Source organism: Chlorocebus sabaeus, chromosome 10 (genome assembly GCF_047675955.1).
Source record: "Chlorocebus sabaeus isolate Y175 chromosome 10, mChlSab1.0.hap1, whole genome shotgun sequence".
NCBI lineage: Eukaryota > Metazoa > Chordata > Mammalia > Primates > Cercopithecidae > Chlorocebus > Chlorocebus sabaeus.
Genome location: NC_132913.1, coordinates 120,213,491 through 120,228,414, shown reverse-complemented (window position 1 = coordinate 120,228,414; position 14,924 = coordinate 120,213,491). Strand labels below are relative to the sequence as shown.

Genomic DNA, 14,924 nt, shown 5'->3' with positions numbered 1-14,924 from the left:
GACTAAGACAAATAGATAATAAATGGTGACAGATGTCAGGAAAGTGCTCATCATGGGAAGAGGGGACTACTACACAGGAAGGAGAGGGAATTGGAGTGCTGGAAAAGTTCGCTATCATGATCGAAGTGGTGACTACAAAAGCATATACACATGTAGAAATGTATTGAACTATAAACTTCACATTTGTGCATGTATTTACCATATTTTACATATCAATTATTGTTATTGTTTCTTAGAGACAGTGTCTCACTGTTGCCCAGGCTAGAGTGCAGGGCTGCACCCATAGCCCACTGTAACCTCAAACTCCTGGGTGCAAGTGATTCTCTTGCCTCAGCCTCCCAAAGCACTGGGATTACAGGTATGAACTACTAGACCCAGCTCCAGTTGTTTTTAATAAAGGTTAAATAAACCATAAATGGTTTAGCAATTACAAATACTTCAAGGCCAAGCATGGTGGCACAGGCCTGTAATCCCAGGACTTTGGGAGGCCGACGCAGTTGGATTGCTTGAGTCCAGGAGTTTCAGACTAGCCTGGGAAACATGGCAAAACCCCATTTCTACCAAAAAAAAAAAAAAAAAAAAAAAAAAAAAATTAGCTGGGTATGGTGGTGCACACCTGTGGTCCCAGCTTCTGGGGAGGCTGAAGTGGGAAGATCACCTGAGCCCAGGAGGTCGAGGCTGCAGTGAGCTGTAATCGTGACACTGCACTCCAGCCTGGGATACAAAGTGAGACCCTGGATCAAAAAAACTTCAGTGAGCATGAAACAAAGCTATCTAAACTATTTTATTTTATTTTATTTTATTTTTTATTTTTTGAGAAGGAGTCTCGCTCTGTCACCCAGGCTGGAGTGCAGTGGCGCGATCTCCACTCACTGCAAGCTCCGCCTCCCGGGTTCACGCCATTCTCCTGCCTCAGCCTCCCGTGTAGCTGGGACTACAGGCACCCGCCACCGCACCCGGCTAATTTTTGTATTTTTAGTAGAGACGAGGTTTCACCATGTTAGTCGGGATGGTCTTGATCTTCTGACCTCGTGATCCGCCCTTCTCGGCCTCCCAAAGTGCTGGGATTACAGGCGTGAGCCACTGCGCCCGGCTAAACTATTTTAAATGCATGTCTTCCGATAACATATTAAATGCATTCCCTGCTTAAATTTTTGCCATTAGCCGGGCGCGGTGGCTCAAGCCTGTAATCCCAGCACTTTGGGAGGCCGAGACGGGCGGATCACGAGGTCGGGAGATCGAGACCATCCTGGCTAACACGGTGAAACCCCGTGTCTACTAAAAAATACAAAAAACTAGCCGGGCGAGGTGGCGGGCGCCTGTAGTCCCAGCTACTCGGGAGGCTGAGGCAGGAGAATGGCGGGAACCCGGGAGGCGGAGCTTGCAGTGAGCTGAGATCCGGCCACTGCACTCCAGCCTGGGCCACAGAGCGAGACTGTCTCAAAAAAAAAAAAAAAAAAAAAAAAAAAAAATTTGTGCCATTAAAAAACAAAACAAAAAAACACCGGTCAGGCGCGGTGGCTCATGCCTGTAATCCCAGCACTTTGGGAGGCCAAGGCGGCAGATCACATGAGGCCAGGAGTTCAAAACCAGCCTAGCCAACATGGTGAAACACCATCTCTACGCTAAAAACACAAAAAGAAATTAGCCGGATGTGGTGGCACATGCTTGTAATCCCAGCTAGTAGGGAGGACTGAGGCATGAGGATTGCTTGAAGGTGGGAGGTGGAGGTTGCAGTGAGCCGAGATTGTGCCACTGCTGTCAGAGTGACGGGGTAAGGCTCTGTCTCAAAAAACAAAACAAAACAAAAAACACCATTATCTTGACAAAATAATCTTCAAATCTGTCAGCTCCTAAGACCATAAAAAGGTCTACATTCAAATGAAGCAAGACTCACGTACTAGGCTAAAAGAATGCAGATCTTCGAATGCTTTTTTCCAAATGTCAGAAAACAGCTAAGTAAGAAGATGAAAAGGATAAAGTCCAAACATGAGGGGGACCCACATTACTTATAATAGTAAAAGACTGGAAGCAATCTTGTAAAAGTGGCACATTCACTCAACAAAAGACAGCTATCGTAACATCTGCACACAGTATAGTTATATATATGTCCAAAAAAAGTGAAAAGAACACAAGACAAAGGAATATTAGTGAGGTGAAATTAATGACTTGCCCGCTACTCTCAAAACTTGCAATAATATTCTTTCATTACTTTATAACAAAATGTATTTTAATTATCACAAAAAGCAGAGGCCTGGCCTGCTGAAATACTTTTACAGTCCCAACATAAATGTCATAGAAAGTTATCACTCTTTTCAACTTTAACTTGGTTTAAAAAGAATTTTAAGGTTTAAAAAAAAAAAAAGGAAAGTCTTCTCCCATCTACTATAGCAGAAAACACCTTTTCCTTATGCATCCATCTAATCTGGCAATACTAAATTTCTTCACTAATAAATATACCAACATTTTTGAGTAATTTTTAAAATATGATCTGTTAACACATTTACTGATGACAAAACTTCATGAAGCAAACTTAGGCTTCAATACTCACTTTATTACTAAACATTTTACCTAAGGAATTAACAAAGAACTTTTTCCCCCCCCCCAGAAAGCCAACAAAAGTCCAAGGAATTGTCTACACCTACCTGGCCCATACACTATACATAAAACCTTGCAAAACATTATTTCTATGTGAATTATCCTTTCTATGGCATGTCTTCAAAAAAATTACAGATACTCTGCTGGCTTTTCTCCTTCCTAACAGGAATTTAAATTTCTATTTATAGTATTGTGATAAACACTGCAACCCAATACAATTCTGAATCATTACCTATGCCATAAAATTAAGGTCAGCTTTATTCTAATAGCCCAAAACTGAGGACAATCCAAATGTTCATAAATAATATTATGAACAAATAAAGTCACACCTTGGAATATTCTTGACATTAAAAAACAAACTATTTGCATGCAGCAATATGGATGAATCACAGATAATTATGTTAAGCAAAAGATGCCAGATCCTGCAGCCATAAAAAAGAAAAAGATCATGTCCTTTGCAGGAACATGGATGGAGCTGAAGACCATTATCCTTAGCAAACCAATGCAGGAACAGAAAACCAAATACTGCATGTTCTCACTTAAAAGTGGCAGCTAAATAATAAGAACACATGCACACACAGAGGGAAACAACACACACTGAGGCCTCTCAGACAATGGAGGGTGGAGAGTGGGAGGAGGGAGAGGATTGGGAAAAATAACTAATGGGCACTGATCTATACAACAAACTCCCATGACACACATTTACCTATGTAACAAATCTGCACATGTACCCTCGAACATAAAAGTATTAAAATAGGGGAAAAAAATGCCAGACCTAAAAATGATTTCCATTTACATGAAATCCTAGAAGATGCAACTATTAATCAGTAAGTCACAGAAAATAGTGGTAGAGGAGGAAAAATGACTACAAAACAGCTGGGGGAAACTTCTGGGGATAATGAAAATGTTACATATCTTGATTACAGTAATAGTTACATCAGTGTGTGCATTTTTGAAAACTCATCAAAATGTACACTTAATGAGTATACTTAAAATGAAGGTATTTTATTGTAAATTTTACCTCAGAAAACTTTTTTTAAAAAAGACTAAACTTACTGAAAGTAAATAGACTGCACCCCCCCAAAAAGCAATGTATTCCAAGACTAAGCTTTAATATTTCTTTTATGTTAAATTGCCTTCTTTAAAGGTATTAAAACAGATGTTAAAGTTTTAGCTAACATTTAAAACTGAAGAACATTATCTACAATTGTACTGTTGACACAGCACCCATTAGCCACATATGGCTATGTAAAGTTAAATTAAGATTAACTAAAATTTTAAAATCAGTTCCTCGGCCCAGTGCGGTGGCTCACGCCTGTAATCCCAACACTTTGGGAGACCGAGACGGGTGGATCACGAGGTCAGGAGATTGAGACCATTCTGGTTAACATGGTGAAACCCCATCTCTACTAAAAAATACAGAAAAAATTAGCCGGGCATGGTGGCGGGTGCCTGTAGTCCCAGCTACTCAGGAGGTTGAGGCAGCATAATGGCATGAACACGGGAGGCGGAACTTGCAGGGAGCCAAGATCGCACCACTGCACTCCAGCCTGGGTGACAGACAGAGACTCCGTCTCAAAAAAAAAAAGAAAAACAAATCAGTTCTTCAAAGGCATCAGAGGGAATAACTTTACAGTGGACAAACCTAACAACGTATGAAGGTCAACATCAAGGATGATAAATCATGATGACATATATACTCTCAGTATGATGAAAATGGCACTTTGCAATCTTTCTCTAAAAATCCATAATCACAGTCTAATCATGAAAAACATCAAATTCTAAAAGAGAGTCATTCTACAAAATAACAAGTACTCTTCAAACTTGTCAAGGTCATCAAAAACAAGGAAAGTCAGAGAAACTGTCATAGCTAAGAGAAGCCTAAGAATGCATGACTAGGTATAACGTGGTATCCTGGATGGAATTCTGAAACAGAGAAAGACACTAGGTACAATTAAGGAAATGTAAATAAATGAAGGACTTTAATTAATGACAATGTATCAATATTGGTTTATTAATTATAACAATGTACCCTGGTAATGTAAGATGTTAATAACTGGAATTCTGCACTATCTTCTCAATTTTCTGTAAATCTACAACTGTTCTAAAAACTAAAGCCTATTATCTTAAAAAAAAGTTACAATTTAAAAGTTAAGGCCGGGCCCAGTGGCTCACGCCTGTAATCCCAGCACTTTGGGAGGCCAAGGCGATCTCATCACTTGAGGTCAGGAGCTCAAGACCAGCTTGGCCAACATGGTGAAACCCTGTCTCTTAATAAAAAATACAAAAAATCAGCTGGGCACGGTGGTGGGTGCTTGTAATCCCAGCTATTCGGGAGGTTGTGGCTGGAGAATAGCTTGAACCCGAGAGACAGTGGTTACAGTGAGCAGAGGTCGTGCCACTGCACTCCAGCCTATGAACAGAGCAAGATTCCCTCTCAAAAAAAAAAAAAAAAAAAAGTTTTTTTCTACACTTTTTAAAAATGCAGTTCCTCAGTCACACCAGCTAGTAGTATCTCAAGTGCTCAACAGAAACAAGTTACAGTACTGGATGGTGGAGATTCATAGAACATTTTCTTCATAGCAGAAAATTATAACTCATCCTAACTTATAAACAAATTCTTATCTACTCAGCACTAAAAATTCTCAGTAATATCTAAAAACCTTCAGTGATGTGTTTATTCTAATTTCAAACACTTATGTTTTAAAATCAGTTTTTAAAAAATCAATGTAACATATGTAAATGAAACACTGAAAAGTGTTCTACTCCTCAAAGCAGCAGTTCACAAAGTACAATCTATGGACCTCCAAACTCTTTCAGGGCATCCATGATGTATTTTCTTAATAATACTATTACAAAATACTATTGTGATCTCATTTGCTAGTTTGAGAATTTTCTATTGCAAAAACTAAAATATTATTTGCATTTTTCAATGTGTTGACACTTGCACAGACTGTATAGTGATGGGGGAAACTGCTGGCATTACAGCATGACTGAAGTTAATTGCAACAAACTGTACCAGCAGTCACTATATTCTTCACTGCCATGTGGCACGTACTCATAAGAGAGAGGGGGGAAAAGCCACTTTTATTACGAATGCCCACGACGAAGGAGTAAAAAATATTAATTGTATTAATCTTGATCCCTAGGAACACATCTTTTTAATATTCTACATGATGAAATGGGAAATATGCATTTCTACTGCATACAAAGTCATGAAGAATGATATTTAATGCAACTGTTTTGGGTTACAAGCTCAACAAGTTGCTTTTTTTCACAGAACATAATTTTGACTTGAAAGAATAGCTGCACACAATACGGCTGTCCAGACTTGTGTATGTAGCAGATATTTTTTTCAAAACGAATGAGACTTCAAGAAAAACAATTCAGAGTACTTGTGGCCAATTATAAAATTTGACCTTGGCTGGGCGCAGTGGCTCAAGCCTGTAATCCCAGCACTTTGGGAGGCCGAGACGGGTGGATCACGTGGTCAGGAGATCGAGACCATCCTGGCTAACACGGTGAAACCCCGTCTCTACTAAAAAATACAAAAAACTAGCCGGGCGAGGTGGCGGGCGCCTGTAGTCCCAGCTACTCAGGAGGCTGAGGCAAGAGAATGGCGTGAACCCGGGAGGCGGAGCTTGCAGTGAGCTGATCTGGCCACTGCACTCCAGCCTGGGCAACAGAGCGAGATTCCGTCTCAAAAAAAAAAAATTTTGACCTTTCAAGCAAAAATTAGAATTTTGTTAAAGTTTCTATTCGTCACCATGAGTCAGAAAGTTTTCCAATATTTAAAGGCTTTTCTGATAAGTGCTGATTTCAATGAAAGTGATTTTTTGATACTGTATAAGATAAGATATCCATTCAACATGGAAGCTAGACAAATGGATTTTATATTTACAGAGGACAAACTATTGATATAACTCAGATTTCATATCGCAACTAACCTTTTAAAAAAATACTACTTGGTTACCCAGTGTTAAAGTAAAGCAATAAAAATTTAAAATACAAAAAAAGAAAAAAAAACACTGCTGGTCGAATTTTAGTGTAATATCAAAGAATATCTGCAATTATCTGTAAAAGCTATTAAAATTCTCTATTACAACTATATATATAATATATATAAAATATCATTGTGAGGATAATTTTCCTTCATATACTTCCACCAAAGTAATAAATAGCAACAGACTGAATGCAGAAGCAAATATAACCCAGTTGCCTTCCATAAAGCAAAACATAAAAGAAATCTGTAAAAAGGTAAAACAATGCCAATCCTATCAACAAATTTTTAGAAATGGTGTAGAAAATAGGTATGTCATACTAAAAATATATTTATGTTAGCATGTAATGAGTTTGTTATTTTTAAATGAACTAATACTTTTTAAATTTCTTGATATGATAAACAGATATAACTAAAAAACCAAAAGCTCCTTGGGGACCTCAATAACTTTTAAGAGGGTAAAGAGGTCCTAAGATCAAAAAGTTGATTAACATCTACCTCAGAGAAAGAAGAAAAAATGAAAACGAAAAATAAAGCCTGGGCAACATGGTGAAACCCTCTCTCTACAAAAAAATACCAAAAAAAAAAAAAATTAGCCAGGCATGGTGGCACATGCCTGGAGTCCCAGCTACTCAGGAGGTACAGGTGGGATGATAGCTTGAGCCCAGTAGGCAGAGGTTTCAGGGAGCCAAGACTGTGCCATCACACTCCAGTCTGTGTGACTGACCAAGACACTCTCTTTAAAAACAAACAAACAAACAAACAAAAATTTAAAAACAAATAAACTTAAAACATACATAAATACCCTATAGAGCATATCAAAGGGCATACAATATCACTGACAATAAGAACACCAAGATCTGGCCAGGTGCGGTGGCTCATGTCTATAGTCCCAACACTTTGGGAGGCCGAGGTGGGTGGATCACCTAGGTCAGGAGTTCGAGACCAGCCTGGCCAACATGGTGAAACCCTGTCTCTACTAAAAACACAAAAAGTTACCTGGACATGTAATGGTCCTGTAATTCCACCTACCTGGAAGGCTGAGGCAGGAGAATTGCTTGAACCCAGGAGATGGAGGTTGCAGTGAGCCGAGAATCGCACCACTGCACTCCAGCCTGGGAAACAAGAGCCAAACTCCATCTCCAAAAAAAAGAACACCAAGATCCAAAACGTGACACTTATTCAGAAAGTATCTAGTGTTTTCAAACTGTACCCTTTCCAAGGACAAAAAGACTTTTCACATTTTGGATTTTACTTAAATGATTGTTTGGCTGCCTCTCTCACTGGGCTGTAAGGCCTGTGAAGACAGAACAGCATGTGTTTTGCTCAACCACCAGGGCTAGTCCAGCACCTGGCACAAGGCAATCATTCAAATATTTGCTGGGTTTAAATATTTTTTTAAAGACAAAAGACCCACAAACAGAACTCACTGACATGTCTATTCAAAACTCACAAAGATGGCTGGGTATGGTAGCTGATACCTGTAACCTCAAGCACTTTGGGAGGCCAAGGTGGGAGGATTGCTTGAGGTTAAGAGTTCTAAACCAGCCTAGGTAACACAGCGAGACCCCCTCTTAAAACAACTTTTTAGGCTGGACGTGGTGGCTCACGCCTGTAATCCCAGCACTTTGGGAGGCTGGGACGGGCGATCAAGAGGTCAGGAGATCAAGACCATCCTGGCTAACACCGTGAAGCCCCGTCTCTACTAAAAATACAAAAAATTAGCCGGGCATGGTGGCGGGCGCCTGTAGCCCCAGCTACTCGGGAGGCTGAGGCAGGAGAACGGTGTGAACCCAGGAGGAGGAGCTTGCAGTGAGCCGAGATCACGCCACTGCACTCCAGCCTGGGCAACAGAGCGAGACTCCGTCTTAAATAAATAAATAAATAACTTTTAAAAAATTAGCTGTAACCCAGGCACAGTGGCTCAGGTCTCTAATCCCAGAACTTTGGGAAGTTAAGGCAGGAAGATCACTTGAGCCCAGGAGCTCAAAACCAGGTTTAAGGCTTCATCTCTACAATTTTTTTCCCCCCTGCAAGACAGAGTCTTGTTCTGTTGCCCAGGCTGGAGTGCAATGGTGCAATCTCAGCTCACTGCAACCTCTACCTCCCGGGTTCAAGGGATTCTCCTGACTCACCCTCCCAAGTAGCTGGGATTATAGGCCCGCACCACAACACCCGGCTAATTTTTCTACTTTTAGTAGAGACGGGGTTTCACCATGTTGGCCAGGCTGGTCTCGAACTCTTGACCTCATGATCTGCCTGCCTCAGCCTCCTAAAGCACTGGGATTACAGGCGAAAGCCACCGCGCCCGGCCTCTACAAAAAATTTTTAAAAAGTAAAATGAAATAAAAATTAGTTTGGTGTGGTGGACCGCGTGTATAGCTCCAGCTACTTAGGAGGCTGAAGCCAGAGAATCACTTTAGCTCAGGAGTTCCAGGCTGCAGCAAACTGCCTGCATGACAGAGCAAGAGGCTGTATCTAAAAAATCAATTTAAAAGATGAAATTTTGTAATCAAAATTTACCTATATACATAGTAACAGCAATCATAAAAGCCACCATTCACTGAGAGCCTACTTAGTGCATGCCAGGCATTATACTTAGATTTTTCACTGACACAATAACCATAGGACATACTTTACAGATAAGGATAGTTAGGCTCCAAAACGTTAACCTGTTTAAAGTTACATGTAATAAGTAACAGAATTTTTTTTTCTTTTTTTGAGATGGAGTCTCACTCTGTCACCCGGACTGGAGTGCAGTGGTGCAACCTCGGCTTGCTGCAACCTCCACCTCCCAGGTTCAAGAGATTCTGGTGCCACAGCCTCCTGCGTAGCTGGGATTACAGGTGCCTACCACCAACGCCCAGCTAATTTTAGTATTTTTGGTAGAGATGGGGATTCTACACGTTGGCCAGGCTGGTCCCGACTCTTGACCTCAGGTGATTCACCTGCCTGGGCTTCCCACAGTGCTGGGATTACAGACGTGAGCCACCATGCCTAGCCAGAAAATTTTTTTTTGTTTTTTTTGTTTTTTGAGACGGGGTCTTATTCTGTCACCCAGGATGGAGTGCAATGGGAGGATCACTTGAGCCTGGGAGGCTGAGGCTGCAGTGAGGCTGCAGTGAGGCTGTAGTTAGGACTACAGGCCCATGCCACCATTCCCAGCTACTTTTTTGTTGTTGTTGTTAAAGAAATGAGGTTTCGTCATGTTGCCCAGGCCGGTCTTGAACTCCTGGACTCAAGCAATTCACCTGCCTCAGCCTCGCAAAGTGCTGGAATTACAGGCATGAGCCACTGCACCTGGCCAAGCGACAAAAGATCAAACCCACATCTCCCTGCTCAAAAGCCCTCAAGCTTTTCACTACATACTGATATGGTACTCAATATTGCTTTTTTCCCCAGTTCCTTTCAATTTTCAGAAGAATTCATTTTGTACAAAGTCACTTTTCTTTCCTTTTCTCAATCTCCATTCTGTTCACTGTCCCCAAACTCCCATCCCCTTGCACCACACAATTAAACAATATAGTTGCCCTCAATTAAGGAAGAGTGTATGTTCTTATAATACATTATGGGAAACTTCATTAATAAAGGTACAAACACTGGACATGGAGGCTCACGCCTGTAATCCTAGCACTTTGGGAGACCAAGGCGGGAGGATAGCTTGAGTCCAGGAGTTCAAGACCAGCCTAGGCAATGTGGCAAAAAACAGTTTCTATAAAAAATAGAAAACTTTGCCATGTGCAGTGGCGTATGCCTGTACTCCTATATTCAGGAGGATGAGGTGGGAGGATCACCTGAGTGCAAGAAGGTCAAGGCTGCAGTGAACTGCGACTGCAACACTGCACTGCAGCCTGAGGGATAGAGCAAGGCCTTGACTCAAAAAAAGTGTTTTTTTAATTTAAAAAATATACAAAAAGGCTGGGAGCGGTGGCTCACGCCTGTAATCCTAGCACTTTGGGAGGCCAAGACAGATGGATCACCTGAGGTCAAGAGTTCAGGACCAGCCTGGCCAACATGATGAAACCTCGTCTCTACTAAAAATACAAAAATTAGTCAGGCATGGTGGCACGTGCCTGTAATCCCAGTTGCTAGTGAGGCTGAGGCAGGAAAATCACTTGAACCCAGGGGATGGAGGCTGCAGTGGGCCAAGATGGTTCCACTTCACTCCAGCCTGGGTGAAAGAGCAAAACCCCATCTCAAAAAAAAAAAAAAAAAAAAAAAAAAAAAAAATCCCAAAGGTAGAAGTAATATAAAAAGCTAAGAAGAGGGTCAGATTCCAGAACTAAAGTAGGGCTCTCTGATTCACTGATCTTGCAGGACGGCTGCTAATCCAGTTACACCGAAAACATCTGGTCATGGTTTGGGGAGCACCACACATCAATTCCCAAGAAACTGATCATGAGAGCCCCTGGTTATGGCTACTCTTCGAGACCTAAGCCATGATTTATCAAATAGAAAGTACCAAGACAATTCCTTGTCAGTCTGTACAACCAAATTCTTGTTGTACAGGAGGAATTTTAAACCTCAAAAACTTCTGCCAATTCCTCGTCAATCTGTATAACCCAAGGACCAATACTGAAGAGACCAGAGCTCCCAAGACTTCCTCTATGCCCAGGAGAACTTGAATAAAAGGTGCTTTGTTCCCAAAGAAGATACAAGCCACAATATCACCACAGAAGAAAACATATTGCTAATATTATCATTCTTCCTACTGTTTCTGAACAATATAAACATTTCTCCTTCTTTCTTCCTCCTTTTGGTGAAAAGAATAAAATCAGCAAAAACGAAATATTTTAGGAAAAAATACAATGCCATCAACATTGCCAAATCATTTGATAATCTTACCATAAGCCAATGTTTTCCACAGAGGGATTCCCTAGATCCTGTGAAAAAAAAAATTTTTTTTTTTTTTTTGAGACAAGGTCTTGCTCTGTTACCCAGGTAGGAATGCAGTGGTGCAATCACAGCTCTGTACAGCCTCAAATTCCCAGGCCAAGGGATCTCCCAGCCTCAGCCTCCCAAGGAACTGGGACCAAGGCATGCACTACACCACACGGAGCTAATTATTTTTATTTATTTATTTATTTATTTATTTATTTATTTTGAGACAGAGTCTTGCTCTATCACTCAGGCTGGAGTGCAGTGACTCAATCTCGGCTCACTGCAGCCTCCACTCTCAGGTTCAAAAGATAATCTTCTGTCTTAGCCTCCCAAGTAGCTGGGACTACAGGCGCGTGCCATCACACCCGGCTAATTTTTGTATTTTCAGTAGAGACAGGGTTTCGCCATGTTGGTCAGGCTGGTCCCAAACTCCTGACCTCAAGCGATCCGCCTGCCTCAGCCTCCCAAAGGGATGGGATTACAGGCGTGAGACACCATGCCCAGCCAAACTTTTTTATTTTCGTAGAGACATGATCTCCCTATGTTTCCCAGACTAGTTTCAAACTCCTGGACTCAAGTGATCCTCCAGCCTCAACCTCCCAACATGCTTGGATTACAGATGTAAATCATGCTGCGCCCAGCCCGTGAAAATTTTACACAAATTATGCAGAAATCCTTTTAAACCTCACAAAGCTCTGAATACGTCTTATGTCAACATCCAGATTTAAGAAAATGTACAATATAAGAAAGAACTCTTCTACCTTAAAAATGAATTCAGCTACCATCTGCTAAAAACAACCGCGGCTAAAAAAAAAAGGAATCAGAAGTCACATCTGTGGGCTGTCATTAGACATATCGCTCTATAATAAATCACTTTTATTAGTTCCTAGCCTTTGCATCAAAAATCTAGACATAATAATACAGTAAAATGTAAGTAATAAAATATTAGCTAAGCAATTAGGTGTCACCAAGTATATACAAGCTACAAACAATAATAAATAGGGGCTGGGTACGGTGGCTCACGCCTGTAATCCCGGCACTTTGGGAAGCCGAGGTAGGTGGATCACCTGAGGTCAGGAGTTCGAGACCAGCCTGGCCAACATGGTGAAACCCTGTCTCTACTAAAAATATTAAAAAGTAGCTGGGTGTGGTGGCACACACCTGTAATCCCAGCTACTTGGGAGTCTGAGGCAGGAGAATCGCTTGAACTCAGGAAGCGGAGGTTGCAGTGAGCAAGATCATGCCACTGCACTCCAACCTGGGCAACAAGAGTGAAACTCCATCTCAAAAAACAAAAATTAAGGCCAGGCACAGTGGCTCACGCCTGTAATCCCAGTACTTTGGGAGGCCGAGGTGGGCGGATAAGCTGAGGTCGGGAGTTTGAGACCTGCCTCACCAAATGGAGAAACCCTGTCTCCAGCAAAAATACAAAATTAGCGTGGTGTGGTGGCGCATGCCTGTAATCCCAGCTACTTGGGAGGCTGAGGCAGGAGAACTGCTTGAGCCGGGGAAGTGGACGGTGTGGTGACCTGAGATGGTGCCACTGCACTCCAGCCTCAGCAACAAGAGTGAAACTCTGTTTCAAAGAAAAAAATACAAAAATAAAAAAAATACACAGGACTTCAAAATGTTCCATTAAAAAAGTTTGCTTCAGTATTATCTAATAATTCTGGAATACAAAAATGTATTATTTCAAAAGTTTACACTGTCTCACTGATCCTTTCCCAAATGTAACGGTCCCCATTACTACTCTAATAATGTGAATAGAGTCTATGAAGTTGGACCTTTCGAATTCTATATGGCTTCCTAATACTCAAGTGTAGCTTAATACTATAAAAAGTATTGAGAAGTTAAAATTTATAAAAAACAAACAATGGAAATAACCAACGAATTTGTCCACACAAAGCTTCTCCTTTGCTTATGTCTGCTTGCTAAACCTTCACCCAGCCACTCCTCTGAACCTCCAAAATCAAGAATTTTTGTTAAAAAACTGCACTAAGAAGTCCATGTGTGGTGGCTCACACCTGTAATCCCAACATTTTGGGAGGCCGAGGCAGGTGGATCACTTGAGCCCAGAAGTTCAAGACCAGCCTGGCCAACATGGCAAAACCCCATCTCTACTAAAAATTAGCTGGATGTGGTGGCGAATACCTGTAATCTCAGCTACTCAGGAGGCTGAGGCATGAGAATCACTTGAACCTGGGAGGCAGAAGCTACAGTGAGCTGACATTGTGCCACTGCACTCCAGCCCAGGCAATAGAGCAAGACTGTCTAAAAAACAAACAAACAAAAACAGCACCAATAAATTTCAACAAGTATGCCTGGTGAGACCTACTGGCCTCATTCACCAAAAGATAGATAGGCATATACGTTAACTCTTTAGAACAGAGAAATCGAAACTGCAGAGCTATACACAGGACATTTTTCTAGAATGCCAGAAAAGGAAAAATGTCTAAAGCTTCTCCGGGAGTCTACCTAGAACAGTCACCATTCTACCTTCTCTGAGACCTGCCCCCGCCATGAGGAGTGGGACCTTTCAGCTAACTGTGTGTGCATTTCTAGACTCCAACCCTACATCCATAACTAGTCTCATCAATGATGGAGAACTGAGCCAAGCTCAACCAGTCAAATCTCCCCTCCCAAGAATCTGAAACATGAACACTGTGTTAGCAATCCGTTGCCTACTGGCACTAGAGCCTAAGTTCATATGTGGCTCCAAGAATTAAGTGGCCACTTGCTACCATGAGTTTGTGTTTGTTAAAGGAGGAAAGGTAAGAATGCACAAACACAACTAAAGCAGGACAAAAAGAGACAAGAGAGGACACTGGCCAGCTGGTAGAAAAGTGCTATCTACAAGTACTATGGCTCCCGAAAGCTTCCCAGTTGCTGGTTCACATCCCTCATGAAGTCAACTGCTCTTTGGTTCTTTAGAGTACCCCTGCCTCCAAAGCATTCCTCCTTGTTTCTTGCCAACAAAAAATCATTATGACAGTTTAAGACATAAATTCGCACCAGGATCAATGCAGAAAGGGTACGTTACTCTTACTGTTCATAAAGGATCTGACAGGCACCAGGGAAGAGGTTTCTACTCACTACCCAAAACCTCAGGAGAAATAATAGGGCAAAAATAACTAAAACCTAAAAGCAGAAATTACCTATTTGCAAAAGCCCTCAGGCTTTGTGCTTCCCTTCCACACTTACCTGTTCAAAAATTCTGCTGGTTCACAGCAGGAGATTTGAGCAGACTTTGTTCAGATCCTTTTAACACTGTAAATAATAAAAATATTAATATAAATCACCCAGCAACCTCTTAGGAAACTTTAAAAGCACAATTTTTCATCATGAATATATTCTGCAGAAAATGGCTTCCAAACCTGGTTAAAAGATTAGCTCAGCTGGTGTATTTATAAACTAGATTCCCTAACATCTAAAAGTCTCAGTAGTT

At 41.3% G+C, this 14,924-nt stretch overlaps 1 protein-coding gene across 7 annotated transcripts in view; it reads right to left on the bottom strand.

Moving 5' to 3' along the window:
- The window catches only part of GIGYF2 (GRB10 interacting GYF protein 2), a 164,361-nt gene that overhangs the window by 143,385 nt on the left and 6,052 nt on the right, over nucleotides 1-14,924 (bottom strand). For 3 of the 7 annotated variants that reach the window (XM_007966669.3, XM_007966675.3, XM_007966671.3), the window contains one exon: nucleotides 14,681-14,746. The exons of 2 other annotated variants lie outside the window; for them this stretch is intronic. The gene's annotated coding sequence lies outside the window, so the exon portion shown is untranslated. Of the gene's footprint in view, nucleotides 1-11,443; nucleotides 11,482-14,680; nucleotides 14,747-14,924 lie in introns of all 7 variants that reach the window. 2 more of the 7 variants (XM_007966672.3, XM_073020139.1) reach the window with 1 other exon arrangement.